Source organism: Xyrauchen texanus, chromosome 39, assembly GCF_025860055.1.
Source record: "Xyrauchen texanus isolate HMW12.3.18 chromosome 39, RBS_HiC_50CHRs, whole genome shotgun sequence".
NCBI lineage: Eukaryota > Metazoa > Chordata > Actinopteri > Cypriniformes > Catostomidae > Xyrauchen > Xyrauchen texanus.
Window position 1 is genome coordinate 6,446,032 of NC_068314.1, and position 27,448 is coordinate 6,473,479.

Here is a 27,448-nt window from a genome sequence, read left to right on the forward strand (position 1 = left end):
CATACTACTGTACATATTAACCACCAGTACTATAAAATACACCAGTACGCACACTACAACACTTCAAAAAATCTATTCTCTTTTTTTGGGGGGGATTTTCTCCCCAATTTGGAATGCCCAATTCCCAGTGTGCTGTTAAGTCCTTTTGGTGGCAAATTGACTCGCCTCAATCTGGGTGGTGGAAGACGAATCTCAGTTGCCTCTGCGTCTGAGACGGTCAATCTTTTAATCTTATCGTATGGCTTGTTAAGTGCATTACCGCAGACATAGCGCATGTGTTGGCTTCAAGCTATTCTCCGCAGGATCTAAGCACAGCTCACCACGCACCCCACCGAAAGCGACAACCACATCATAGTGACCACAAGGAGGTTAACCTAACGTGACTCTACCCACCCTTGCAACCGGGCCAATTGGTTGCTCAGGAAGCTTGACTGGAGTCACTCAGCACACCCTGGATTCAAACTTGCAACTCCAGGTGTGGTTGTCAGTGTCTTGCTGAGCTACCCAGGCCCTGGATCTATTCTCTTGTATGATATACCCATTAATCATTTTTATCTATTAATTGTACGTTTGACCTTAAGATTCAATTAATATTTTATTTAAAAAGGCTGGAAAAACAAAGGATTTTGTTTGAAAAATCAATGGGCTTTTGCCAGACATAAGAAATACATTTCATGACTTTGCAATTTATGCGCTAATGCATTTGTTTTACATAAATATGGTGATAATCACGTGAGCTGAATCAAAAATGCATTATTAGCCTATTGATACGAGAATAGGAGTACAACTTTGAAAGACTATAAATGGTATGGAATTAGTTTATGCAACTTGTAATTGTATGAACTCTTAATTTCTAGAATCAGACAGTAGCTACTGTGTATATTGTAATTTAGGAAAAATAAATATTCAAAATAACTTGCACATCACCTTTTTTTAACCACTATGCTAAAATTCATGGTAGTTGTCCTGATATTTTTGTGTTCCTTTATTTCAATTTTATTTAATATTCTAATTTGCTTTTTGACCTAGTTGACTAAACATTTAAATCACCACCACGCGATGGCAGTAAAGATATTTTTTCAGAAACAAGGTCGCAACACCGTGCCATCATTAAAGTCCCCATGTTAAATGATCTTTAATGTGATGTGCGTTGAATATGGAGATAAAAAAAATTATGAAAATAATATAATATATATTAAAAAAAAAATCAAAGCAATGCATATAATATAAATAATTATTATGAGACTTTGCAGGCTTATATTTTGAAGTGTAAACATTCCTATCACTGCCTGGTTTATCATGTGACACATGATTTTCGGAAATGTCTGTAGTTATAGTGTAAATATTACTCTACATTTACACTATATTAATTTTTTATTGTGTAATTGTATATCTAACAGGTGAGTTGTTAAACTGAAAAAAAAAAAAAAAAACTTCTCAGTATTTTAAGGGTCGCGTATTGACACAATATTAAACCCATTCACAGCGCGTTAAATATGTACATAAACATATTACGGTGTTACAGTTTATCTCCATCATGACTATTGGGGATATGACTACAGTTTATCTCCATCATGACTATTGGGGACGTCAGAGAATATCTACCTTTCTGCTGAGCCCGTCTCAGTTTTCAGCCACCGCCACTCTTGAAAGTTTCTTGGCTGAACTTCTACGCGAACTGGGGAATGATAAAGCAAGTGATCAACTCAAGGTAATGAAAACAAACACAGATAATACATTTAGCTAAATTACCCTTTGGGAGTTAATAAAGTAGTGTTGGATGGTATATTGCCATATAGTGTTGCATGCTATTAAAATGTATTTAATTGCATTCAAAAGTCAAAACATTTCCAGATCAGGTTTAATTTTAACCTCTGGCCAAAATAAAACATTACATTAAATTTTTCATAAAGAAAGTCTACATTTAGGGCCAATAGGCCATTTTGCATTACACTTTGGGATTATTTTCATAACAAGCAAGCACACCAGCAAAAATATTTGTAATAAAAAAATATTTAAATCAACATAAATTAAAGTCTGTACAACAAGCACTTCCATGATGTGTAAATACTTGGTACGATGATACCACTACAGTGCTTTTTTGTTTAAAGATTTTTTTATTACTAGACCTATTAAGAATACTCTATAGTTTTGTTGAAATTATCAATTTCTCTGTAATTTATTTAACAAATATTTATTTTTATTTATAAGGTACTCCATCTGTCCTTGCTATTGGTGCATCCAAACATTCTATGCCCTTCTGCCACTGTGGGAGAGGAGACAGCCCTTGAACTTCTATCAGTTTTCACAAACACACCGAAGAAATCTATCAGCCTCAAATGCAATGTAATGCTGGCCATCACCAATGTCATAATATGCACATCCTGCTTGGCCACCTGCACAAAGATGGCTGAAGACTGGCTTGACCTTTTATTTCAAACAATTCAGGACAAAAATGACTACAGATGTGGCTTGACACAGCAGCATATAAGGGCCATGGCCTACTTTCTCAAAAGCTAGAAGCCCTGTATACCCTAAAACAGCAAGAAACTACACTTTTGCATCAATCTTACTGCTTGCTGTATACATTAGGGCTGAAGAATGCCATACGGCTCTTGACTAACCATAAAGATGTTACTGATCTAGAGTTTAAGGATGTTTTAGGAGGAAATTAAGGGCTTGCTTGGAAAAGATGCCCGGTACCCTTGAACTTGTTGCCAATAAACATGATGGTGCAGGTCCCATGCTTACCACCAGGGTTGGACTGCAGGGAACTCAAGTCCATAATGTCCTCACTTTTGGAGGAGTCTTACCTACTTACGCCCAATTCCCAGTCCACCCTGCTCAGAGAGCTTGTTGAAATTGTGGCTATGGTGCCGGGACTCTCTCCTGCTCTGTTCAAATCACAGCTTCTTCGACTTTTCGGAACTGCGGAAGTCGAGCTCATGCACGCTACGCTGTACATGAAGGACACATTCACTGATAGTCTTTTTACCGGTGAGGATGAGAACTTTCTGCTCAAACGTCTTGTGGGCATGGCACAACATCCAATCCTAAGAATACCTGAGAAGCTCTTCTACATGGATTGTATCCTGCACTTCCCTGAAAACAGGCCCATATCGAGCTCCATAGATGAGAGTTTACCCGTGCTAGTTACGCCACGTTTGGCAGCATCTCTTCTTCCAACGGTCTTCAATGATAGTGCTATCATGCTTTGCCGACTGAACCTTCTTTGTCTGGTGCACCTTGAAGTTGATGAGGATGTAGCCGATAAAGGGATTGGCTACCTGTTCGATCATGTATTGGCGCTTATCACATTCGTAGACAATGTCGGAAGCAGAGAAGTGGTGGTAACATCGTTCAGGGCATTGTTTATTTTTCTCATGTACTTTAATGGTATCGAAGACCTCTCGGAGAAGTTGATAAACAAATTATGTGATCTGTATTCCAGGCATTGCTGCCTCGTGCCAAACTTTATTAGCCTCGCTGATCGAATCCAAGAATGCCTAGATGACCCCATCTGGTCTTTGAAGTTGTTGAGGGGGCTTCAAAAATGCATTATGGAAATTCCTCCGTCTCAACTCACAATTCATAATTTGAGCTGGCACTTGAAGATGTTAAAAAGGGTGGCGAAAGAAGGACAAATTACCCAAAGGAACACAATCTACTTTATTCTCAATCTCCTCATCAGTTCCAATTTGTGTGAAAGAGGAAATTGGCAAGTTGGAAATGCTGTTCTTGCGGTTTGTTGCAGCTTGTTGTAGCACCCTTCCATTGATCAGGTCTTTATCGAGTTGGCTGACCTTTTGCAATACATATCGGTGCATTATGATGACACTGACATTAAGGATCACGCTCGCTTCTACTACACATTGCTCACCAACCTTTCATGGGAAAAGCTGACAGGGGTTCTTGCCAAAGGACCTGATGGAGGACGAGCCAAGGAGCGGTCACATTCCGCCATTATGGCTGAGAGCGAAGGCATTGCCAATAACTTGACTATACACAAAACTGAACGGCATGTTTTGAGATTCATAAAAATGCAGGAGAAAGCCCCGAAAAGCACTTTGGCAAATTCAGACTTATTAGAGACATCAGGAGATTCGAAGAATTGGTTGGAGGTTTATCAAGGACAGTTCCAGATGTCCGAATTTGGATCTGAGGTCACCCTGAGGTACAATCTTGCTCATGTGCAAGAAACTGATCCTTTGTTTGACAAAATCTTTACAGTTTGTCTCCATTTTGAGCTGAAAGACTCCAACTACGCAAAGGTAAGTGACATATACGTGCCATGCATAATCAGAGACCGAACCCCCGAGCTCAGTGTTTAACTCAAACCCTTTCAGCCTTACCCAACAACTCTTCAAACTGTTAGTGCCATATTTACTACCCAAGATGGACATTCTTGGCACAGCCAATTGCCTGATGTGAATATTTCATTCCCAGAGATATTTCTTCCTCTCCCTTTGCCGCTACACACGCCACGTACAGGCAAAGAGGAAGTGTTTGACTGCATTTGGAAGGCCACAGCCTCAGGGATTCCAGACAAGTCTGCTATCAGTCTGTTTTGTTTCAAGACTGGAGATGAGAGTCTCGCTGATCTGATCAAGATGTATTTTGAGGGTTACCTGATCGCAGAACAGCAAAGCGAAAGATCATGGAAAGTCTTGTTCTTTCTTCCACCCATTTTTCACATTCTTTTGATGATCACACAGGCTGAGGATGCTGTTCAAGTCAGCATTGCGACAGACATTTGGGAGCTGTTACCTTTTGTGAACTCTTACCTTCAAAATATTACTGAACATTATAGCACAGCAATAACAGATTCCTAAATGGATGTTTTGCAAGCCTTGGTTTACATACTTCATTTTAATAATTTGAATTTATTTTTTTTTGATTTATCAATGTTGGAGCAGATTTGAGATGTAAATAAAGTGCTTAATAAACAATACATTTATGAGCACATATGTTATGCTGTTACATGTAAGAGAGGGTTTTTCTACTGCTCTCAAAATCAAGACAAGCCACTGAGTTATTGATTGAATCTTTAATGGGTCTAAAATGTGTAGTTCTTAAATTAAAAGATACATTTGTGAAAGCAACATTCAAAATAAAAATACTTAAAGTTTGCCAATAAAATATTTATATAAGTTTGAGAACATATTAAAGGGACAAACTTCACCCCCAAATTTAGTAATTTAACGACATGTTATATGTGTTTATGTTTGTCAATATAAATAATAATTTAATGAAAACTTCAACCAAAAGCTCAAACATAAACACACACATGATGGACATGTCCGTAAACTATCTCTCTCTCTCTCTCCCGCATGATCCTCTGCAGTCGACCTTTATCCCTCACGGAGGCTTGATTAGCCTAATACGGACCGGGTGTGTAGGATCACGACCCGGCCCCGCCCTCTGCCCTGCCACAACATGGTTCCTACCAAAAAATAAAACCATGCCCTTATGAAAATTAAGCATTGTTTCACTGTAGTAAAACTGTGGTAACCATGACTAGTAACCATGTTTTATTGGCAGGTCCATGTTCCACAAATTAACCATGATGTTAAACTAGCAAAACGTTTTGTTTTTTTTATAGAAAGACTGATATTTATCACCATAGATCTTGTTTTCCTATTATTTTACTACAAATGTAATGGTTAAAAATGATTACTGTAGTAAAGTTAGTGTGGTTTGAATACAATTTTCATAGTTTAACAATGGTGACTATGGTAAAACCATGGTTCATTTCCATAAGGGATGAATAAAGCTATTGCGAGGGAAGGCAAAACATATTGCAAGGTAATTCAAAGCTAATACTTCAGAAAATAAATTCCATTCCTGCCATTTAAAGGCTTCGTACCATTCACTTTCATTGCATGGAAAAAAGAACAGCGTCAGCATATTTCGCAAATTTCATTTTTGGGTGAACTATCCCTTTTAAATGTATGACAGATTTTAAAGATCCTGATCCTTATACTTTGTCCACAGTGTGGCCCAGACATAAAAGAAAAACATTTGACCAATGACTGATTCTTATCTATGGAAGGTGATTAAAAGGTCAGCCGCACTGTAAAACTAAAGCTTTTTTCATACATTTTGCCTTGTATATTAAAACCACTTTGTGTCCTTTAAGACTTGGTGGCTTCCATGGCCCAAACTGTCCGAGTTAACAATGTCATCTCACTTTGAAAGACTCTCAAAGTTGGGCTCTGTGCAAGCCGGCAAAGCTGTTTGGCTGTTCAACAGTTTGTCCAAGATGCCAATTTCAGCGTCCTTCTTTTCAATTTCATCTTGTGGTGTCCAAGACATGTCATGCTGCAGTTTGTATCCACCAAGGAACTTGTGAGGGCAGTTAGGACCCCATTCCTGTAAAAGATTTGAGAAACAATGTTGAAAAACTATTAAAGGTTAACTAAACACCTGCTCAGAGTCTGACTCCACCCACTAGAAATATTTGAAAATGCAGGAAAAGTGGGCAGACCCCGGCAGGGATAGAGGCAACGAACCGAGTGCGGGGCTTGGGGGGCACCTGAGACTCGTAGTGACGGATTAATTGACAGCTGCTGTCAGACTCTATGTTATTATTATTCCTCACACGGTCGCAAGACGACATGTACATGAATCTGGCGTGGTGAGCTGGAACCTGCTTACGTCAGTACCGCAACAGCCAATAGGAAAATTCAACTGCAGTAGCCACCGTTCAACCTGAAGAGGGCAGCACTCAGACGTTTTTACACCATATATTGTAGAATTAAAACACTTTATACACAAATGTCAAAAAAATTACTTGAATCAATGACCAGTACTAATAAAGCCCTATGCTTACAGATCATTAACTAAAAAAAGTTGGTTTAGGGTTTAGTTACCCTTTAAATATTGTGCCATTTATGATTTCTGGGTGTTGGTGGCTGCAGGCTCCATCTTTTATGAACATCAAGAGAATTTCCCATATTTAAAAAAGAAATCCAACTTATTGTGTAAAAATTTGCCTCTATAACTTCCCAGTGTGGGCTTATGCGTGTTCACGGTCACGTGAATGTTTGTTTTACTATCACTACTAGTTAAAACCACTTAAGACTGGCTTCACTTTCCACTTTGGACCCAGACACTCTCATAATGTGGCAATCCACTCACCCTTGGAGACAAAATTGAGAAGTATCGCTGTCCAGATTCACGCATATATAGATAGTACCTGTTTCCTGGTTTCTTTACAACATTGCAGGCTGCGTGGTGAAGCTCAGCATCTTTCTTGGCATCTTCCAACACCTTAAGTGTACAATGAACATGTTTAAGTAATTACTTATATGTCATGTAGAGATGTTTTTCATTGGTTGAGGTTTTTTGGTCTGGTTTTGGATTTACATGTTAATCTCACCTTTCTTGCCTGCTCCTGAAGGTATCTTATCTGGTCAGCGATGACTGTGAGTTTGTTGTTGCGTTGGCTCTGATAAACTCATCTCCCTAATATTATCACAAAATAATTACATTTCTTTGTTCAATATATCTGTGCCACAAGGTCCATACAAAGTTAAAGCATCAATTACCTTTTGTACTTGCTGTGCCAGAGCAACCAGATCCATAGGATCCCCAACTCGATTCATTTGGTAGGGGCTAACCAGCACCATTCCACTAGGGTTACTGCTGGTCTCCACCAAAGTTACTGAAATATTAATGTTATTAATATGTAAATACTCAAATCACTTTATTGTCAAGTGAGTCATTGACAAATAAGGTTGTCCAAGTCGAGCTGGGACTAATGAGAAATATTTAACAAATCTAGATTAAAACTCATGTTTCAAGTTCATCGAAATGTAATCTTTGTCTGTGTTGGTTTCATACATTTTTTAAAAACTAATTATAGCGTTTACAACACAACAATTGATTTAATTCCTTTAAAAATGTCAAGAGGTGTAACATCAAGTAAAAGGTATTAAAATACTTTCCTTGCTCCCTGAATACACAAGAGTGCGCACAACTTAATCATTATATAATCAAAATATTCTAATGGTTTTAAAGGTTAAATTGTGTGTGTGTGTGTGTATATATATATATATATATATATATATATATATATATATATATATATATATATATATATATATATATATTTGAGTACAAATATCATGCATTTTTGAGTCACAAATATCAATAAGTTTTCATAGGGTTACACCATTTGACCTGAACAAATTGTGCCTTTTCATAAAAATTTCAAAATTTCTGATATCGTTTAAAGCTATACTCCCTGTTTTATGGATTTATATATATATATATATATATATATATATATATATATATATATATATATATATATATATATATTTAAATTTGTTTCCCATCTTATTTTTTAACAAATAATAATAAAGGATTACTCCGAATGACTTATGCCAACATTTCTACTTTTTATTTATTTATTTAACCCCCACCCTGACTTTTATTTATTTATTTTAATTTTAGCCACAGAATAAATAAATAAAATAACCTTTAAATCATAAATGTAAAACATGTTTATCAAAATAGGTGTACTATATTAGTAATTGTACAGTGAATTACGTTTTTATGTAAAAAATTTTTGCCAGTGTTATGTGATGAATGAGATGCTCATACAATTTACATTAGATGCATTCTGTTATCAGATATAATCCCATTTGAACTATTAATGTCAAGAAAAATAGGTGTTAGTTGAAACAAATCCATGCTCCAAGAGTACCCATGATAAGAATTATATTCTAGCCTACTTAGTATATAGAAATAAATATAATACCCCACTGAATTGTATTTATTTTAATTTTAGCCCCAGAATAAATAAATAAAATAACCTTTAAATCATAAATTGAAAACATGAATAGGTGCACTATATTAGTAATTGTCAAGTATGAATTACATTTTTATGTATTTTTGAATAATTTAAAATATTGGTAACATCATTGACCATATACACAAATGTAACGGTGAGTGAAAATATGATATGATATGTCTGTGCAGAATGCACGATATATAAAATGAAAAAAAAAAAAAATAAATAAATAAAATAAACAGTAGAACATTAAACAACATCCACTTTTGTCACGGCATAGACAACGCTGGCACTATACATATTATATAATGAGCAATTTAAAATGAACCTGTGCATATGTAGTATACATCATATCTAAGCGCTCTACACTCAAAAAAGTAAAAACATATTTGCCTTATTTTAGGATTTACGCATTTTCAATTTCAAATAAATAATGATAATATCACCTGCTATAATGATTCCCCTACGACAAACATGCAATTCGCTCACTTTTAAGGGGAAACAAAAACTGACTTGATGTGGCAGTTACAGTATTTTAAAAGTAACTTACCTGTGGTGGTTTTGTTGGGTTGGTGTGGTAGACTCCATGTAGTTTTATCCATGTTTGGTAATAAAATATATATATTTCTAAACTCTTTTCGCTGTGATTTAACACGAGTTTCGTGAGCGGTGACATAAAACTGCAAAACATGAAGGGGTTGTTTCTGGGTTCTGCTGTGATTCCCGCCCCCAAGAGTAGCCGTGAAAGACGCCTGCTTAAAAAGATCTCAATTTTGTTATTTAATACTTTTCACACTCATTTAATTGGGTGAAACTACATAATGTATACTTGTTGCTTCTTGGATGATAATTCTCAGTATTAAAAGACACGAGGTAATTTATTATATGGATAACTCACAAACTAAGCGATCATGCATGTTTAGGACCAGCCTTACAAAGACACATGTCATGTAATCTGACTGTAGACGAATGTTGCAACGTAAAAGTGCTTGTTATGAAAGTAGCGAGTTTGAGATTATAAAACCAAAATTTACAAGTCTATTCATGGTTTTTTTGTTGTTGTTTTTTTACTACGTTTGAATTGTTTTCAGTAAATTATGCAAGTTTTGTTTTTTCAAAAAATAAATTAATCCTTTTTGGCTAATTCATATTCCAATTAGGCCTATATCATCATTACATCATAAAAGTTAATTTAAGGAGTTTTAGTCTGGTTAGTGCTTTTCTTGCTCACAATGATGAGAAAAGTTATGCAAATGTGGACATAAAAAGAGAACGAATCAATCAATTGCATTTCAATAACGAAAAGTGAAATTTTTGATTAGGGTTTGAACAGGCAGCCACATAAATCGTTAACTTATTGGAAGAAAAATGCAACAGATCACAAAAACAACAAAAAATACAATAAAACTGCAATCATGTACAAGTTTATCTTTTGTTTTGTATTACACTATTGACCTTTACTGTTGCCTTTTCTGTCTGATTATGCAAGATATTTGTCTGTTTTTTTTTTTTCATTCTTGATTTTTCATTACAGAGCTTATATGGTATATTTTGCTGAATCATAGAAAGTAATAGAAATATTCATGCCAGTGTTGTGTGATGAATGAGATGCTCATACAATTTACATTAGATTCATTCTGTTATCAAATATACTCCTATCTGAACTATTAATGTCAAGAAAAATAGGTGTTAGTATATAGAAATAGATATGTAAATAATACTCTACACAAAAAAGTATTTTAGATCACGATTAGATTTTATATATATATATATATATATATATATATATATATATATATATATATATATATATATATATATATATATATATATATATATAAAGCAACATCACAATAGTGCGATATGGCCCTACATCTGCACTGCTGTGATTCGACCGCAGGCACGAGGCCACGGGTTATCACAGCAGTGATGATTTAGGGCCATATCGCACTCTTTCTCATGCAATATTGTTTATATACAACAGTTCAATGAACAAGTAAATTTGAAAATAATTTGGAAAAACTGAGTAGCCTACGGTCACAAAAACGCATTTGTGCATGGAACTACTTTCTTACGCGACGCATCAGAATCTGCTGTTTCTGGTTCAAACCAAATGATGCGTCCAAGCCTCTCAAAAACATCACTTCAGAACTACTAGTATCACAGCTTTGGTTGTTTCTAACATGTTATTAGAGAAATAAGTGCGTGTGTGAGTGTGTACAGGTTTATACTACATTGTGGGGACCTTTCCCCACAAGGATAGTAAAACCTGAGATCACCTACCTTGTGGGGCCCAGCCAGTCATCCCACAAGGGAAATGTCTTATTAAACATACAAAAAATTTGTAAATGTAAAAATGCAAAAAGGTTTCTGTGAGCTTTAAGGGTAGGGTTAGGGGATAGAAATTATCATTAAATCTGTATAAAATCCATAAAATGCATGGAAGTCTATGGAGAGCCCCACAATTATATAAAAACATGTTTTTGCATGTGTGTGTGTGTATGAGAGAGAGAGAGAGAGAGAGAGAGAGAGAGAGAGAGAGAGAGAGAGAGATTTGAAGCATGTACGATCGATCACCTGTTGATGATGCTGTAGTCAGTTTTCTGAAGATGATGTCATTTTGGTGAAATAACCATCCAAGTCAGGGTATTTCTCCTTATTTCGCTGTAGCCGGTGCGCAAGAGTCTTTCACTATAGAAACCGCAGTATCTTCCACCATTTTGTCTTCTTCAATGTGGAAAGAGGTAAGAGGTAATTACCTTGAATTTGTTTAATTAATCAGTCTGTCGTGTCTCTCAGCTGTGATGAGCCTTAACGCTGAAGTTGTTAGTTTAAAGCTGTTTAAAGCTATTTCCTAGCTTTAGTAGTATGGTAGTAATATGAGTGATCACGGAGTGCTGTTGAAAATAAACACTGAGTGATGCTGACACACTTCACATCACCAACTGACTCATATTACACACTACAGCATCATAAACAGGTGATTGCACAGGTTCCATCTCTCTCTCTCTCTCTCTCTCTCTCTCTCTCTCTCACACACACACACACACATCCAATAACATGTTAGAAACAGCCCAAGCTATAGATACTTATAGTTCTGAAGTGATGTTTTTGAGAGACTTGGATGGATCATTTGTTTTGAACCAGCAACGGCAGATTCTGATCCATCACGTAAGAAAGTAGTTCCATGCACAAATGCATTTTTTCTGTGATTCTTACACATTTTTCCCAATTTTTTTTAAATTTACTTGTTCATTGAACTGTTGTAAATAAGCAACATGACTCTCGCAATTGTGCTGTATGTCCCTACATCACCACTGCTGTGATTACCTATGGCAATTGTCCTGCGGCTGAATCACAGCAGTGCTGATAGGGCCATATAGCACTCTTGCTCATGTGATATTGCTTAAATATCTATAATTTTTTGGAGTGTATTAAATTATTCTAATTTGTTGGTGACTTTGTAGACTCAATTATAGAAGAAAACAAAAGGCAATGGATGCAGCTCAACTTTTAAAACATGAACAAATTTTATTACATTATGTAACACTTAAATCACTAATATGCATTCAAACAGATGCATTGGTATTTGAAAATACATTACTTAAGCACATTACCTAAAGAAACTTACAATGTTTTAATGTTGCCTTTGGTTAAGAACAGCAACTGAAATGTATAGCATGCATTCTGAAAATCAAAAATAAGGCGCTTATAAAAGACAACATTTGTCTGGCTTATTTATGTCAAATCTAATACAAAAACAAAAAAACAAACTCTGATTTCTTATACCAACCCAGCACTAAATCCCAGCTCAATTCATACATGTTGTTTCAGTTTAGTGACTTTCATTTATTTATTTTTTTTTCAAATTCATTATTTGAATTGTTTTATTCTCTGAAACACACTGGCAATGTACTTCATATTATTTAAACCAAAATGCCACAATAGTAACTCTATGGAATCAATTCCATGCCACATATATTTGAAAAAATTATATATTTTTTATTTTTTTTATTTTGCAATACTTTATATTTTTGCAAATATATGTGGCATGGAATTGATTCTATATAACTCCAATCTTTACATTCTGAGACTGAACCCAGATTTACACTGGCAGTTCTCAATGGCAAACACAGGCATTGAAAGTTCTGGAGCCCCACTGTCAGCACAGAGTTCAGAAGAACCACCGACACCCCCAAACCGAGCTCTTCCTCACAGGCCCAGAGTCTTCAAGATGTGGATCTCACTGTCCTTGATTTCAGTCCACTTCCCTTTTCATTTCACCTTCAGTGACACACAAATCAATGGAATATTTGGACCATACGATCTGCTTTTTGACAATGCGGTGGAGGCTTATTATAAGCAGGACTGGCTATCCTGCTTATAATAAGAGATTTTATATCAATTTGAATAAAGCGACGCTGCGTAAAGTCCAGATGCACTGCTGAGTATCCTGCGCAAATCAGACCGATTTCGGGGATTCTTTCCCAGGTCTGGGTGTTCCCGTCACAGGAACTGGTGCCGTGGAAGATTTAGTGTTCTTTCAGAAGTTTCTCAAATGGGCCGAATGTGTGAGCGCATGTAAAGTGGAGAAACTGGGACCACCGACACTTCATAACGTTTGCAAGACTGTTGAACTGGAGTTTTAGAAGAGGATGCCTTATAATTACCTCCAAGTGGCTTACTTTAAGGTAAGCAGGACCTTTAATATTAATAAAAATTAATAATAATATGCAAAAATAAAATCAGTGCATCTCATTGCAACAGCTTGAGTTTGTATCAGATAATATATTAATGCATATGTGTGCGTCGTAGGCTTATATGTTAACAGGGGCTTTTCTGTGTAAATGTGGGATTTTAATGCAAATGCCATTGAATGGTTAAATGTACGAGAAGCGTTTCCACATTTATCCAACCCCCAAACCCTGTGCCACGTCTTTAGGTGGAGCATTGCAAAGTTTTTATTCCAACTCAGATACATAGAGTACTTCCGAACGTTTGCGAGATGCTTTCAGAATAATATATCTTTTTAAATGATGATATAACTCAGAAAGATGTTTTCACTGTCAGACGGGTACCTATCTGCATATAAATGCCCATTTGTTGTTTTTTTAGACTTGGGCTCTACCTGCTGCAATTACGCTTAAATAATTGTGCAATAAATGTGTAATAAGGCACTTTTAAAATGCAATTGTAGTTCAAATGAATACCATGTGTAATCAAATCCTGTGTTGTTTAAAGTACCAAAAACTTTTAAAGATATGCATATTGACTGAAGTAAAAGTTAAAACACAAGGAAACGTTTTGTGTTAAAGTTACTTTAATTACATTAAATGTTATATTTTTGTTCAGTTAAAAAAAAAAATTCTCTAATAATTTACTCACTCTCATGCCATCCCAGATGTGTATGACTTTCTTTCTTTTGCAGAACACAAATTAAGAATTTTAGAAGAATATTTCAGCTCTGTAGGTCCATACAATGTAAGTTAATGGTTACCAAGATTTTGAAGCTCCAAAAAGCACATAAAGGCAGCATAACATTAATCCATAAAACTCCGGTGGTTTAATCCATGTCTTCAGAAGCGATATGATAGGTGTGGGCTTTTTTATTTGTTTTATTTACATTTTTTACTATAAATTATCCTCCCTGCCCAGTAGGTTTCAAGACCGCTGGCAACCCAGAGCACTAACCGCTATGCTAAGGAGTTGTTTGGACCCAAATAGCAGAGAATCAAAAGAGGCAAACTGTCTTTACTTAATGTTCTTCTTGAATAAACACAAAAGATCTATCATCAAAAGCAGGGCTGAAGAAAGTACAGATCCTCAATGGCTTGATGCTGGCAAAACATGTCCAAAAGCATAGAACAAACTTCCCAAACAAGAAGGTCAAAAGATATGGGAGAACGTCTGTCAATGTAATCAAAAGTAGGTCAAACAGACTAAGCAAAAGAACTTCAAGAGTGAGGAAAGATTAACAAAAGCAGGTCTTGTATATACACATACACACACTCTAACAAGCCAGGCACAGGTGATATTATTGAGCTAATAATGAACAGAAAATCAGGAGGAAGTTGTTGAAGGACTTGTGCTCTAGGTTCCCCTCTGCTGGACAGACCGTGGTGTAACAGTATGGGCAATATGCATGAAGAATGTGACTAGCCAAAAACAATAGAAGAAGAATGTGAAAGTGAAAGTGGAGATTGATAGTAACAAATGACTTTTTCTCACCCACTCTTACCATATCACTTCTGAAGGTATGGATTAAACCACTGGATTCTCTTGGGTTACTTTTATGCTGCCTTTATCTGTTTTTGGAGCTTCAAGGTTCTGCCACCCATTCACTTGCATTGTATGGATCTACCAGGCTGAAATATTCTTCTAAAAACTTTGTATGTGTTCAGCAGACGTAAGAAAGACATGCACATTTGGGATGTTATTTTTTGTGGTGTTCAGTCTCATGTACGCAAGGAAATGTATCAGAGTAAAAGTATACATTTTCTGTTCAAAGTTAAATAATGTAAAAGTGAAAGTCAACAGAAATATTTATAATTAATGAAATTTACTTAAGCAGCCATTTAGTAATGAAGTATTTGTGCTTCGTTACTATACACATCATACTGTACAGCCTAGGACTGAAAATAATTGTCTTGAAAATCACAAGTGTTTTCCAGTAAATTAAATAATTTTTGTTTATTTTGTTTTCATCTCTGAATGTAAGTGTAAAAATTTTAAATAAATGTAAAATCAGCAATCATGTTATATGTCCCGTATTTTCTGTTCACTGATTAATCATAAGTGGCGACGCTCAATTTGTGAATACATTTTTTTGCATTGGTTCTGTTCGGTATAGGTTAAGCAGGTTAGCACAATGGGCTGAATCAGATTGTAATTCAGTGTGAATCATTCAGACAGCTCCTGCACAGACTAAATCATTTGAAGTTGTTTTTCACTCCATAAAACAGTTAAAGGATACTTGAAAATCATGGGTGTATTCCAGTAAATCTCTGTATATTTGCAGATAAATAAGCTTGACAAGGCAGTGGCAGCAGCAAATACATTTTTCATGGCAAATCCTGACCATGTAGAGATGAAACAGAATTTAGAGCATGATGGCTGGGGTGCGAGAGATGGGTTTCAAAGACTTGTATGAGAGACCGCACATGGTAAAAGGGAGTTTTTTCATTTAATCTGACTTCTGCATTCTAAACCCCGTAAAACATATTTATGACGCTGAAATATAATTGACTTATGTGACTATAATTGACAATAAGTAACATTGTCATAATTACATTTTCAGGCTGAATTTTTAGAAGGCAAGAAAAGTTACAGTATGGAAGAATGCTGCCATTGAGCATTTTGAGACCGCTGTTGAAGAATACTTTACTGCAGACGAGGAGTGCAGAGATCTCTGCGAGGGGGTGTTCGATTATGACCGTTACAACTACATGCAGTACAATGCTAGCCTCTTTCAATCCATGACAGTTACTGTAAGTGGACTTCTGCTCTTATTTTCCGAATCTTACTTCAGACCTGAGAAAAATTTGAAAACACTAGTGTATTCTGCTTCCTACTCTAGAAGACAATTTGTTTTTGTCTATATGTCTGTGTTCTTTGTATACATTTCTGTTAAACTAAATGTGTTGTAAATGTGTATTTTTGAGGCATTCATGTGTTTATATTCTCTTTAATCACAGATAATTTCCTGCATGTTTTGAGCTTTAAGCAGAAATGTGCAATGGAGCTGGCATCAACCACTGGAAGAGAGAAACCATTTGAAGATTTCTTGCCATCGCATTGCAACTACCTCATAATACCAATTTCGATACAATAGAAAAAACTATTACTAAATTAAAGGGATAGTTCACCCAAACATGATTACGCACACTCATACCATCCCAGATGTGTATGACTTTCCTTTTTCTGCATTACACAAATTATTATGTTATTTTTAGAAGAATATTTCAGCTCTGTAGGTACATACAATTAAATTTAATGGGTGCCAAACTCCAAAAGCACATTAAGGCAACATAAAAGTAATACATATTAATCTAGTGTTTTAATCCATGTCTTCGGAAGTGATATAAGTGTGGTTGAGGAACAGATAAATATTTAAGTCATTTTCCCTAACATTACAACCACCTGCCTAATAATGTGTAGGTCCCCCTCATGCTGCCAAAACAGCACCAATCAGCATTTTAGAATAACATTCTGAGATGATATTCTTCTAAGCACAATTGTACGGAGCAGTTATTTGAGTTACTATAGACTTTTTTGAACCAGTCTGGCCATTCTCTGTTGACCTCTCTCATCAACAAGGCGTTTCCATCTGCAGAACTGCTGCTCACTGGATGTTTTTTGTTTTTGGCACCATACGGAGTAAATTCTAGAGATTGTTGTGTGTGAAAATCCCAGGAGATCAGCAGTTACAGTAATACTTAAACCAGCTCGTCTGGCACCAACAATCATCCATGTGATTATCTAATCAGCCAATCATGTGGCAGCAGTGCAGTGCATACAATCATGTAGATACGGGTCAGGAGCTTCAGTGAATGTGAATGGGGAACAAATTTGATCTCAGTGATTTGCATGTGGAGGCTTTATGCTATTCTCCACAGCATCCACGCACAACTCACCATGTGCCCCACTGAGAGTGAGAACCACATTGTAGCAACCACGAGGAGGTTAACCCAACGTGACTCTACCCACCCTAGCAACCAGGCCAATTGGTTGCTTTGGAAGCCAGACTGGAGTCACTCAGCATGCACTGGATTTGACCTTGTGACTCCCCCTTCAGATGGGCTGGTTTGAGTATTTCGGTAAATGCTGATCCGCTCTGTACAATTATGGTGAGAAGAATAACTATGGTAAAAAGAATAGCATTCTGAGATGTCGCTGTTTTGGCGGCAAAAGGGGGACCTACACAATATTAGGCAGGTGGTTTGTAAGGTCTTCGTAATGTTGTGGCTGATTGGTGTGTGTGTGTGTGTATATATATATATATATATATATATATATATATATATATATATATATATATATATATATACTGTATTTAGCATACTATATAGTAGGAAAGTATGGATATTCGAATGCAGAAAAGTTATTATCTAAAAGTTATTAAAGTTATTAAATATTATAATCCAGCACCACATTTATAATAACATTTACATTTTAGAAATATATTTTTGCTACTCAGATACTAAGATTGCATGACATTTATACTTTCTGGAGCATTGCTAATTAAGTTAAATTCTGGTGCAATGCAGAATCTTTGAAGTGCATAATGTATTACGGTATTTATGTTGTGTGATAAAGTTTCAATCTGCCTGTTTCTCTCTCAGGTGAGAAATACGAGCAAGCCATCGAGTGTACTAAAAGCTACCTGCTGTTTCACACTGAGGATAAGGCCATGGTGCAGAATTTGGCATATTACTCTGCTGTGCTGGAGAGGACAAAGTTGCCAACATTTCTGCCAGAGAGGTAGCAGCAGCTCATGGCACCGAAACACAAACATGGTTTTGTTAAACAGCTTTGTTGCTTTGTCCAATCAGTTCATCAACTATGCCAAATGTAAGTCTTGCAACAATTAATCTGAAAAATAGAGATGAATGTAGGGCAAAAAATTGGGAGAGAATTAATTAACGGTAATACAGAAACTAGGTTTTCACATTTTCTGCTTGCCCATGCAAAACTACCTGCCACAAAGCTAGGTTGTTGTGGGTGGATGCCAGGACACTGCTATGCAGTTGCTAGGGTGTTGTTAAGTGGTTGCTAGAGTGTTCAGTTCAACTTGGTGGTCAGGGCTCTACAGTGCCAGCATTTGTGAGTGCAAATTAATCTGTGCGAACAAGGAAAATTATTTGCAATTGACATGACACAAGCTCAAAACTCATGAACAAAAAATAAAATTGAATTTGACTGTGCCTCTAAAAATATTTTACTTGGGGGGCATGAGTGCTCCTAAAAAAAAATTGTTAGCGTATAGCCCAGGTGGTTGCTAGGTGGTTGCTTACTTGCCCACCCAACAGTGCAACAGTGCCCACCCACTTTTTTAGCAGTCTTGGTTTCAGATAGGGTTGCCACCCATCTTGTAAAATATGGGATCGTCTCATATTTAAAGATAAAATAATATGCCCTGTATCGAATCAATACGGGATGGGATTGGTCCCATATTGTAGCTGCTCAGATAGCGTCATAGTGAAAGTGTTCCAGATAGTTAATTTAACACTGAAATAAGTTGGTGGGGCTGGGTAGCTCAGCGAGTATTGATGCTGACTACCACCCCTGGAGTTGCAAGTTCGAATCCAGGGTGTGCTGACTCCAGCCAGGTCTCCTAAGCAAACAAATTGGCCTGGTTGCCAGGGAAGGTAGAGTTACATGGGGTAACCTCCTCGTGGTCGTGATTAGTGGTTCTCGCTCTCTATGGAGTGTATGGTAATTTGTGCATGGATCGCAGAGAATAGCATGAGCCTCCACATGCTGTGAGTCTCCGCGGTGTCAAGTACAGCGAGCCACGTGGATAAGACATGTGGATTGACTGTCTCAGAAGCGGAGGCAACTGAGACTTGTCTTCCGCCACCCAGATTGAGGTGAGTAACCGTGCCACCACGAGGACCTAGTAAGTCGTGGGAATTGGGCATACCAAATTGGGGAGAAAAGGGGAGAGAGAAAAAAACTAAAAATCACTGACATAAGGTGGAAATGTTGCCTATGATGGGTAAGGGACCATCTGAAAAGTCCACACATTGTGCTAAAATGTGCTAACTACTGTGGAGTTTGTGGTAAGGGACCATCTAAAAAGTCCACACATTGTGCTAAAACTGTGGATATTCTGCTATATAAATGTACATTAAAATTACACAGATGGAACAATGTATGAATACAATCACAGAGTCATAAAGACAAGAAGTCTAAAATTAAATAAATAAAAATGATTTAAAAAATATGTATAACCCAACCAAACTGTATACATAAATAAGATAAAGATACATAATTGAAGAAATAAAACTAAATATATTTTTTTATGAATAAAAGATGTATTTTTTTTAATAAGTCAAAGGTCAGGAAAGTTGTCATTTTAGTATATAAGAAAGGATATATGTATTTTATTAATAATAATAAAAAGTAATTTATTGCTAAAACAGTTGAAGATGTTGTAAGAGACAATCTGAATACATGATATACCCTCCGAGTGTCCCTTATATTACAACTTCAAAAGTGGCAACTCTAGTTCCAGAAGTACTTTTCCCATTCTTTTTTTTCCATAGGGATTTCATAAAATCTTTCATACAAGAGATTTCTAAGCCATGAACCAAACCATCCAGCTCCAAGGTGAATCCCAACATCACAAATTTCAATTAGATGCAAATAAAGTGTTGAAAATCAGACTAATCAGACTTTTTCACAAGAAAAATTAAAATACAATCCCATGATGCATTGTTAATGACACAAAAATTAAAAATGATTGATCAAAAGTTGTTTAATCAAAATACCCCCCCTCCAAAGATCACATCCAAGTACCAGCCCTGGTCGTTAGTCCGCCTCAGTTGGTCTCGTCGTTCACAAATGCATCGTGGGTGTGAGCAGTCGCATCAAAGCTCTTTTTGTGCACTTTTTTCGCCGTGATTCTCAAATGACAAAATCGTTTCCCTCCAGGATCACAGGAAGTGTATTTCGATCACCAGGAATTCCGCTATCAAACACTATTTTTTAGAAATTAAGTTGTAATAATGAGGACTGATGGATTCAACAAGAGTATATACCATCTATTAATAACATCAAAGCTCATGGCAGATCTGACTTGAAAGGCTTATTAATTATCATTAAAAATCGATGGAGAAAATGAATGGGAGCTTTATTTTTTTTAACCACACTAGAGCCCATTCTCTATGAATATCTGTTCCCTATGTATGGCTCAGGTCCCTCCGTCAATGTAAGTCTTTTTGGGGAAGTTTTTTTAAATTGTAAGTCTGATCGCTTTGAAAAGTAATAGCACACCTTTCCTCCGCAAACTACATAATTTAATTAATGTTCGTAGCACAAATGCAGCAGAATGAGTTGTAAGCAGAAGTTAAATACTAGAGTTAGGGTGTAGACGAAATGCATGCCTTATCACTACTAATTAGGCTTCTTTTAAGTTGAAGTGGTTTTTTTTTTCAATATGCAGGTTGTTCAGCAGCATATTAAAAGGTTTCTCTTAGAAAAAGAGCTGCTTCACTTCGGCTATTAAATATTTGATACAACTTTTGTTGATCCAGTAAGTGTACTAATAATTGCCCAGAACTTAACATATTTGTTTTTCGTTCAATTACAAGTCATAAAATCATCTTTATCTCATTCGATCTCAGGACACATGGACTCCCGAGGATGTCATGCCCAAAAAACTAAGAGAAAAACAAAAGTAAATCACATTCTTGTTGTTTCAAATAGTATGAAATTCATGAGTCGAAAGTTAAGCTGATCTGTTCTCATTTACATGTTTTCTTGCACTTAGGGCCAACAGAGAGACAGCTGCTCTTATTACATAGGAAATCGGTAACCTGATGAAAGAGATCGACACTTGCTGTAGAAAAGAGAAAAGTATCATCAGACCTCGTCAAGATGGAAAAGACGCTAAAAGTTTTGGTGCAGAATCAGTCAAATTCATGGTAGAGTTGTTTTGGTATGTGTCACATGACCAAATACTCTGATACCGATATCGATTAAATAATTCAGTATTCCTCAACTGGTGCTATTGCAGATATCAAACCAACACCTACCCCGACGACTGGCAAACAAACTCCTGTTTGATGACATCACAATAACCATGACATCCACAGCCCTAAACGGTTCACAACGAGTCGTCATTGATGGCGTAACCACGGACAATGAGTGTCAAGAACTTCATCGCCTCTCCAATGTACATCTTCAATCTCTTAGTAATACACTCTAAACGTCTACTTGATAAATGTGTTTAGATCTGGAAGACTTTTCTTTTCTCTTTGATTGCTCATCTGCATTACATCCATAAGTCATGTGTCATTAAGTATGTCTACAGCTGTGGCCAAAAGTATTGCCAGTGACATAAATTTTGTGTTTTACAAAGTTTGCTGCTTCAGTATTTGTAGATTGTTTTTTCAAGTGTTTCCATGGTATACTGGAAAACAATGTTAAGCATTTCATAAGTTTTAAAGGCTTTTATTGGCAAAAACACTAAATATATGCAAAGAGTCAATATTTACAGTGTTGTTCTTAATAACCTCTGCAATTCACTCTGGCATGCTGGATATCAGCTTCAGGGCCAAATCCTGACTGATGGCGATCCATTCTTGACTCTTTTATCACAATTTGTGGGCTTCTGTTTGTCCATTCGCCTTTTCAGGATTGTCCACAGGTTCTCTATGGGATTAAAATCCAGGTAGTTGCCTGGCCACGGATCCAAAATTTCAAGGTAATGTAAAGTGCCACTTCATTATCACTCTTGCCTTGTCACATGGTGCTCCATCATGCTGGAAAATGCACGGATCATCACCAAATTTCTCCTGAATCGTTGGGAGAAGTTGCTCTTGCAGGAAGTTTTGATATCATTCTATATTCATGGCAGTGTTTTTAGGCAGAATTGTGAGAGAGCCTACTCCCTTGGATGAAAAGCAACCCCACACATGGATGGTCTCAGGATGCTTCACTGTTGGCACGACACAGGACTCATGGTAGCATTCACCTTTTCTTCTTTGGACTATCGATTGTCCAGATGTCCCAAACAGTTGGAAGGGGGCTTCATCAGAGAAAATATCTTTGTACCAGTCTTCTGCTGTCCAATCCTTGTGCTTCCTGCAGAATTTCAGTCTGTCCTTGATGTTTTTCTTGGAGAGAAGTGGCTTCTTTGTTGCCCTTCTTGACACCAGGCCATTGTCCAAAAGTCTTCGCCTCACTGTGCGTGCAGATGCACTCACACCAACCTGCTGCCAATATTGAGCAAGCTCTGCACTGGTGGTGACATGATTCCTTAGCTGACTCCTCCGAAGGAGACGGTCCTGGCGCTTGCTGGACACTCTGGGACGTCCTGAAGCCTTCTCACTGCAGTTGAACGTCTCTCCTTGAAGTTCTTGATGATCCGGTAAATGGTTCTTTCAGGTGCGATATTCTTTGCAGCAATTTCCTTGCATGTGAGGCCATTTTGATGCAAAGCAATGATGGCTGCAGGTCTTTCTTTAGAGGTAACCATTGCTAACAAGAACACAATGATTGGAAGCAATTCTTCCCTCCTTTTATAGCAAACAGTATGCTGTTATAATCCAATCAGAATGATAGAGTGATTTCACCTGACTACTACTCGTTCACACTTTCCCAAGTGCTGCTGATATGATTAGTGAAATGATGTTAACAGGTCATTTTGTGCCAGAACCAAAAAACTGTGAAATTTTTTTGAAACAATGTGAATCAACACCACAAAAACTGAAGCTGAAACATTTGCAAAACACAACATTTATGTCACTGCCATTACTTTTGGACACAGCTGTAGGATGTCAATAAGACATTTAGAGATTGTGGCAGGGCGGAGGGCGGGGCCGGGTCGTGATCCTACACACCCGGTCCCGTATTAGGCTAATTATGCCTCCGTGAGGGTTAAAGGTCGACTGCAGAGGATCGTGTGGGAGAGAGAGATCATTTACGGACATGTCCATCATGTGTGTGTGTTTATGTTGTCTTTTAAGTTTCTCATTAAAATATAATTTATATTGAAAAGCCGGTTCTCGCCTCCTCCTTTCCATTGAACCGTTACAGAGATGTCTTTGAGACATTTATGGTTTAGAATGTTTGTAAATCTGATCTTTTTAAGATTTTTAGCAGATGTTAATTAGATTGTGATGCTTTCCAGACAAAAAGATCTAAAAACAGACAACTGGAAGTTGTAAGTTTTCTATCTGGGTAATCATCAAACATGAAAGCTTTAGCCACAATATCAACACAGCTCTGACAGTGTCTAATTAATATAGATATTGACAGCTGTTGCATAAGGATTAAGAAAAACAATCTTTTTTTTAGGAAAAGGAAAATGCAAATTGACACTATTAATCCATTGAAAGTTTTCCATTTAAAAGATAGTTCACCCCCCCCAAAAAAATTATCTCATAAGTTCTCTCAGGATTAGAAGACAGTAATTTATCCACTGAAGCCGTATCGATGACGTTTATGATGACTTTCTGTGATTTTTGGAGGCTTCAAAAGTCGGCTCACCACCCACTTACTTTTTAAGGACCTGCTGAGCTAAGATATTATTCTATTTTTCTTCAAATTTGTTCTGGTGAAGAATTAAAGTCATAAACACTTGGAATATCACGAGGGTGAGTGTATAATGAGATAATGTTCATTTTTGGGTGAACTATACCTTAATGAAATTTGCAACGAAAGATAAAGCAAAAAAGGTAGAAAAACTTTGAAAGCAAAATAGAATAAAAAACAAAACCAAAAACTTAAGTTAATTTAATTGTGATATTGTGGTGAAAGAAAACTACTGTTATCTCTAAAACTTGTGAGTTTAATATTTTAACCAATATATTAAAGGAATATTGCGGGTTTAATACAAGTTAAGCTCAATTGACAGTATTTGAGGTGTTGATTACCACAAAATATTTTTTCAACTTGTCAATCGTTTATTTAAAAAAACAGTATGGAATGGAAGTGAATGGTGTTATAAATGCTAAAAGACACACTTTTCTAAAGTATAGCCATAAGACAAGATGTAGACAGTTTCAGCATTTACCAGATTACAGGGTTTATCACACTGAAAACCCAGATGAAAAGATATAAAACAGACATCTTGAAAATGTACGTGTGCTATCTGGGAAATAACTATTTCTACCTGATCTGACTTAAAAATTAATTGTTGGTGTTGTCTAAAATAGTAAGATTGATTTGATTAAAACCAGTAAATCTAAGAAAACTCTTGATTAATTCAATTAATGTACTTTAAGCAACACTAACACAATATCCAAATCAAGTGTGATGCAGGTTGTCAGTCAATGTTGGACTGGGCAGCTTTGTCCACAGTGAAATCCGATTGGTCCAAAATTCTGTTTCACATTGTTACGAGGCAGACGAGGAGTGAGGATCTAAATGCAGCTTTTAATGAAAACAAATGATGAACCAGGTAACTCAGAATAAAACAAAAACACCAGAGGACACAGGGACTGGGTCAGGAGGCCTGGGAGGCGACCACAGGATGGGGACTGGGTCTGGAGGCCTGGAAGTAGAGGTCTGCAAGCCCGTCGGGTCCCGACTGAGCCCGACACGCTGAGTCCATTCTGGTCGGGCTCGAGCCAATTTATTTTTTAATAGATAGGGCTTGGGTCGGACTCAGGCTCCTTTAACTTCTCTCCTTTCATTGTGCCCATAATCGCGCACTAAAATAATACAAGTAATATATAGCCAATACTTATAAATAATATAATATAATACTATAATTAATATTATAAATATCATACATAGCTATACGCATGTACATATTAGCATACATGTGACAGTTCACAGTTGACCATGCAGTGCATCAGGGAGAAGTTGGAGCGTGGGGAGTTTTTAAAACTTCTTAATGCTTCTGGAAAAGCTTCATTTTGGAAGAATTTTGATTTAATTACCACAACAAACAAGGAACTAAAACAGCTAAAACAGCTGAAAATATCCGCAAGGAATTGCAGAAGCAGCTTGTGTCAGTTCTGAAGTTTGATCCCTCTGTAATGACTAAGGTGGTGTGGGTAACAGACCAAGGTTCGAATATTGTTGCTGCATTACGACCTTATTGGCGCTTGGACTGTCAGGATCACATCTACAACACGGTCCTCCGACACTCCTTGGACATCACTGAGTTGTCAGTAACAGTCCCAGAGGTTGGTGCAACGTTGCTGGCTGTTAAGAAAGTAGTCCGGTTTGTGAAACAAAGCGGTCTGGCAAGCCAGTTATCCAAGACCATTCTGCAGATGGGAGAAACACGTTACAGCACTGTATTTCTCACGTTCAAGTCTATCAAGGATGTGTATGCTGAACTACTGGAAAAACTGGAGAGCCGTGGAGAAGGCCAAAGAATGGCTGATGTGTCCCCAGATGTTCTGGATGTTTTGGTATTTTTTCTCCAACCCTTCTACGAAGCCCAGCGGGAGTTGGAAGGGGATCAATATCCAACTTTGAACCTTGTTGTGTTGTGGCACGAGAAGCTGACGTGTCATTCCCAGCCAGTAAGCACTGACATGCCTTATCAAGCCACCATCCGCCAGCGCCACTTGGAGTGGATTGGCAAGAAGGTCCAGATTCAGCCACTCCATAAACTGGCAATATTCCTGTGGCCAAAATTCAACCAGTTGCGGATGTTCTGTGCTACTGAGAGAGATACCATCCTGCAAGATGCGAAGAGTTGGATCGCAAGCTATCGAGCAACAGGTGGAAATGCGACAAAAAAAGAACACTATCAAACTTAGAATTGGAGTGGGAGAATGTCGCCCAGGGTGATGACACAGCTGTAGAAGGGTTCACATATACCTCAACCTTAACCAGAAAACGGAATTTGATGACTGAGATTTGCTGGGTTGGTGGAGCGAACATGAGAAGACCCTTCCTTTGTTGTCAAGACTCACCCATCATGTGTTGAGCATACCTGCAAGCAGCAGCGAACGCGTTTTCAGCACAGCAGGGAGGACGCTGGAGGAGAGGAGAACAGCTCTGAAGCCTTCAACGGTGGATGCGATTCTTTTTCTTCACAACACCGCCAATAAACAGTGACAGTTCAGCCTTTACACAGTTCAACGATTTATTATTACGACGATTATTATTAGTTTTTACGTTAGCCAGTTGACGAAGAGTTCTTTGAAACATTGTTCTCCAGTTTCTGTAAAGTTACTTCACATCAAAGAAAGGTAGGACGTACATCTTTATTTACTTATTTGCTGCTGGATCACATAGCTTGGCTATTATCTACTGCATGCTTATACTTTTCTGTAATGGATAGTCGGTAATAATATTTGTGGGCATGATTGCCGGTGGCACTGTAACTTCATATTTGAGGCCTATAATAACTTTACCTATTAGCATGTGTGTTTGCGTGTATTAGAGAGAGCGTGCATTACGATTTGCACACACACACACACACACACACAAACAAACACCACTGAAAATATATACACTGTAAAAAAATATTTTTTAATTGTATTTATTTATTTTTTTACGCACTACAGAATTTGTTCTACTCTGTTATTTTTCATGCTCCTATAAATGCTTTGGCAATACAATGCACAATTTGTCATGCCAATAAAGCTCATTTGAATTGAATTGAATTGAATTGCATTAGAGAGAGCGCGCGTCAGAGAGCTTAAATATTGGCATCGGGCTCGGGCTGAATAATTGCATTTGTTTTCGGGCTGGGGTCATGCTAGGGTTTGAACACTATGGGCCAGGGCCGGGCTAGGGCTGGAGTTTTTGGCCCGTGCAGGGCTCTACCTGGAAGGAAGCCACAGGACAGGGGCTGGGTCAGGAGGCGGCCACAGGTCAGGGACTGGGTCAGGAGGCCTGGGAGGCGATCACAGGACGGGGACTGGGTCAGGAGGCCTGGGAGGAAGCCACAGGATGGGGACTGGGTCAGGGGGCCTGGGAGGAAGCCACAGGACGGGGACTGGGTCAGGGGGC

At 37.3% G+C, this 27,448-nt stretch overlaps 3 pseudogenes; 2 read left to right on the top strand and 1 right to left on the bottom strand.

Annotated features, from left to right (window-relative positions):
• The first annotated feature begins 1,295 nt into the window (after positions 1-1,295).
• LOC127632645 (AP-5 complex subunit beta-1-like) lies at positions 1,296-4,905 on the top strand (annotated as a pseudogene).
• A 135-nt stretch (positions 4,906-5,040) lies between these two features.
• On the bottom strand, positions 5,041-9,498 carry LOC127632657 (uncharacterized protein C1orf50 homolog; annotated as a pseudogene).
• A 3,425-nt stretch (positions 9,499-12,923) lies between these two features.
• LOC127632451 (prolyl 3-hydroxylase 1-like) lies at positions 12,924-26,247 on the top strand (annotated as a pseudogene).
• The last annotated feature ends 1,201 nt before the right edge of the window (positions 26,248-27,448 follow it).